Raw genomic sequence first — 4,418 nt, 5'->3', positions numbered from 1 at the left:
TCAACAATTGCTTTCCTCATTGCATTTTATGAGACCAGTTGCAGGGAGTAGGAAAAGGGCTATATTATTAAAATGACTAGCTGTACAAAAATGGATTTTAAACATTCAATGATCAAAATTGCTTTTTGTAAAATTCACACACATTTACAAGTATCGAATCACCATCCAGCTTGTTTACTTGGATGTTCTTTGCTGTGCTGTGGCTGGAGTTTCTTTTAGGGATAAATTCTGTGAAGAGGCCAATGATCAATTTGAAAATTCTGGAAGTTTAGGGCCTGAATTATCCAAGTTAATTCCTTGTTCTCCAGGCAATGGCTGCTGACTGGCCTTCTCCAGACCAGCTGGATGTGTATCTGGAGTGTTTAGATCTTGCTGACTATTCTTCTGAGGAGGAGGAGGTTTCTTCTTCTTCAGTTTATTTGAGTCAGTATTATTTTGCTTATTGTTTATCCCAAAATGGCCTGCAGAGATGTCACTCTGCAATAAATTGACAAACAATAGGTTAGTTAGCTTGACATTCTTATTGATCGGGAAGCCTGGATTTTGACCACAGGATATCTAACTTCTATTGGATGCTCCATTGAAAGATGCAGCCTAAGCCCTGAGAAGTGGTTTCCTGAGGCACTGTTACCCTACATGGACTGCAAGTGGTGGTGGTGGGCTGGTGGAGGACCATGTTGGTTCGTTGCATGCTAACATCAGGCATCATTTGAGACAAAATGACATTATTATTTGCTATAGTAGCAGGATCACCATGCTGCTGAACCATGTGTGGACTGGGCCTTGGTGGCCTCAAGACCTGCCCTTGAATCCCCATAACCTGAGAAGAACTGTTGTTCACAGGCTCTTGCTAGGTTGGCATCTGTTCTGACATTTGTCCCATAAACTGCACCATGTTTTCTTGCATGTTTAGAGTTGGTTCCCTTATTATCTGTGCTGGTCATGGCATGACATTGATTCTGAGTGTTAAACTGTTGTTTATTCTTCTGCATCTTATTGATCACGATTCGTTCTATCATCAGGTTCTACTAGAGCAAAACTTGTCCTCAAGGCCCAGTCATCTGGTTATGTGGTACCATCATTTGTGGTCCCTACTGGAAAAGCATCTGCTTAGGTGGGTCATCCTTTGAGGCCAGGGCCCAAGATTTTGGCTCTTAAGGTTTACTATCATCTGGCCCTGTGGAATAAGTGGGGCCCTTGAAAGGATCATAGGGTTCTAAGGGTTCAAGCTTCCTTGTTGCTGGACCATCTGGCTCTGGGAGGTATATGCTCATCGGCTGAGACAGTGGGCTCTGGTGGGGCTGGCCTTGCATGTTGCCTAGGTTCACCTGAGGAACCCCAGCACTACCAGCCTACTGGCTATTCATATTGCCATGAATTCCAATGAGGCTGATCTGTATCATATTTGGTGGCCCATGAAACACTTGCATCTGGTTTTGAGAAGGACCAGCTCCTTGATCACCTGCATACCGAACATTGTAATTTGCAGCTGAGGGGCTCCTGAATTTCCAGGGGTGGTCGTTGTGGTCGAAGGAACCTGACCTTATATAAAGTTTAGATTGGACTGTTCTGCTGAAAAGGCAGGTGGAGGGTGTTTAGGCATTCCTCCTAGGCCTGGATGTAAGTTCTGTGGCCCCTGGTTTGGTGGTTGCTACTGCATCGACATGAAGTTAAATGGCCTATTTCCCTATTGACCTGGATTGCTGACAGGCTGCTGAAATCCCTGAATAAGTGGGTTATTTTGAGGTGGCCTTGGTCCCATCTACTGCTAAGTTTGGTTAACCACTGGAGGGGATGCAGGAGGATCCTTGCTGGAAGGAGAAGGATGAGGAGACAGGAAACTTGTTGGTGAGATGAGTCTGCTGCAGGCTGGTTGGAACCCTGGAGGGCCTCCCTGTAAGCTCTTCATCCAAGGAGCTGTGAAATGGCCTGGATTAATCATATAAGGAAAGTTTGTATGGGCTTGTAAAATATGCTGGCTGCAAAAGGGATATGGAGGGGGAGTTTAGGAAGATGTCTATACTGTTACTGTTGCATTGGGCCAAGCAAAGGAGGTCTGGTTAGCAGTCATTGTACCCAGAGAACCCTGGACTGGAGGAGAATGAAGGGCTCCAGAAGACAGCTGGTTCCAATGTGAAGGAACAGGCACCTGAACTGAGGCAGTAAACTGGGGTCGAATTCCCTATGGCTGTTGCTGCTGATGTTGCTGTGGAGGTCTTGCCTGCAACTGTTGTTGTTGTTGTTGTTATTGCTGCTGCTGCTGCTGCTGCTGCTGCTGTTATTGTTGGTACTGCTGCAGCTGGGGGGAAATTAGCTGGATTTGTTTGTCTGTTCACAGGGACAGGCTGCATTGAGTGATGTGGGGGAGCTAAAGATCCTGAGGGATGACTTTGCTGCAATATATTGAGCCCAGACAGGAGTAAATCCATTGCATCTGACTGAGAAACAGGGGAAGGAGTCCTGGGTTGCAACTCTGAATTGGGGCCTGGTTCCATCATGGAAAATGACATGTTCTGCCTCTCATTCTTATTAATCCTGGACTACTTGCCATGGAAATCTTGCCTCTATCCTAACTGAATTTCTAGCTCCCATGTGTCCATTCATTCTCACATCTTGGCTTCAGTTCTAAGCCAAAGCCAGGTTTATAGTACCTTCTCCTTCAATCTGAAGGAAGAGAATCCCCAGATCCGAAAGCTGCTGGCTATTGCTCTGAGCTTGAATCTGCAGCCAGTCCATTGCTTCCTAGGGGATGTTGAATGGCCCATGCTGTTCCAGGGCTTCACCTTCTGTCCTTTAGCTTGCTGGATTCCATGTGGGACAAATTGGGCACATTCTTCAATATTGTGTTCAATTTCCAGTTGAAGTCTTTATAATCTGTATTTCCTTTGAAGACCACAAAGATTGTGAATTTCTCCAAAATACTATCACTTTTCGTGTCAAAATCTTCTAGTCCACAGTCAAAACCCATCTCGGAGTCTTCCACTGTTGATGAACATGAGGAAGTATAGATGTCTTCTAAGTTTGGAAGATCATCCAAAACCATGGCGAATATTATTCCAGAAGCATATGCTACATGGACAATAAAAATGCCAAAATGTCTTTCTTAATTTTTATCATTTATCTGGGTCATCTTCTATGTCCAAACAAGTTAACACTCTGAGGGCCTATATTTCAAGATAATAGCCAAACAAAAATTCTGAGCACTGCCTCAGTCCTCCTTTACTGAACCAGTTTGTCTGGCCAACAGTGGGCAGCCCAGCAGCCAAGCCCCCTGCAGGACCTTAGAGAGCCAGCAGAGAGGAGGATGGACTAGACTGGGTTGGAGAGGAAGGGTAAGAGGGAAAGTGTGCAGGAGGGGTGGGGTGTCTTTTCTTACTCTTTCTCCCTGCTGCACTTCCTAAGTTTAGAGGGTACGCTATTGTATTATCTATCCTCCATAGCACTTAGCAGCATGTCTTAGCAGAGAAGATACTCATATATTTGTGGGATGAAATTGGATTGATTCAGTTTATTGCATTTAATTGGAAAACTGAGTATTTAACTAGCAGATACTTTATTGCACTATCAGGGCTTAGGAACTGAGCAATAGTTGCCTGAGCCTCTGGCAGTTGGCTCAAATAACCTGAGATTAAAGTCACCTGTCTAGATTGCTAGGCAGGACTATGGATTTTAGGATTTTGTTGAATGCAAGAGGCAGCAGAGAATGGTCTGGGCAAAAAGTCCTCTTCATAAGCACATTAAACTCTCTACCTAGTTTCCATTTCATGCTCACTAACTATATTTCAAAAAATGTACTTTTAAAAGCTTTATGAAAAGCAACTTTTTTTCTATTCAAGTGGAATAACACAATTCACCCTTTGCTGACCATGGCCCCTGCATATGCTTCCAGGTAAGTATAGCAAAGAGCTCCTTTCCATTACAGCTTTTGATTTATTCTTTCTACATCTTATAATTTCCATCCACACCAGAGAGCCAAGTGCTGTGGGGCTAATTAAACACTATAATTATCTATGAGCTATGGCTCAGAAGCAGAGAGAAAAATGTAATATGTGTCTGATTATAACATCAGGTAAATACTCAAAATGTGTGACTAGCAAAATGCAAAATATTCTATTCACTTAATATTCTTGATGAATAGTGAATTAGTGTAATCACATTAGCTATTCTATTCATTTATTAGGTAAGAGTGATTAGAAGTGAATAGCTGAGGAAAAAAAACCTCTCAACTTGCAAAAATTAGACTTCTATAGTTTTATTATGTTTATTTTCAATTGAGGGTAATTGTCTGTAGCTTTCCCTGAGACTAGTCTATGTTCCTCCCCTATCTTTGCCCCTTGAAAGGCTGAGTGCTGGTACCAAGTATAGAGAGTGTGGGTAAGACAATGCAGATCTGGCACACAAATGATCATACAGATTGT

The 4,418-nt window shown here is 43.2% G+C and overlaps 1 pseudogene; it reads right to left on the bottom strand.

The window, feature by feature from the left end:
- Positions 1 to 246: 246 nt before the first annotated feature.
- On the bottom strand, positions 247 to 3,043 carry LOC107519043 (annotated as a pseudogene).
- Between the last annotated feature and the right edge of the window lie 1,375 nt (positions 3,044 to 4,418).

The sequence above is a fragment of the Rousettus aegyptiacus genome, unplaced genomic scaffold (genome assembly GCF_014176215.1).
Source record: "Rousettus aegyptiacus isolate mRouAeg1 unplaced genomic scaffold, mRouAeg1.p scaffold_m13_p_5, whole genome shotgun sequence".
NCBI classification, from domain to species: domain Eukaryota; kingdom Metazoa; phylum Chordata; class Mammalia; order Chiroptera; family Pteropodidae; genus Rousettus; species Rousettus aegyptiacus.
Note: the sequence above shows the minus strand (reverse complement) of the source record. Positions and strands in the feature narration are given on the sequence as shown.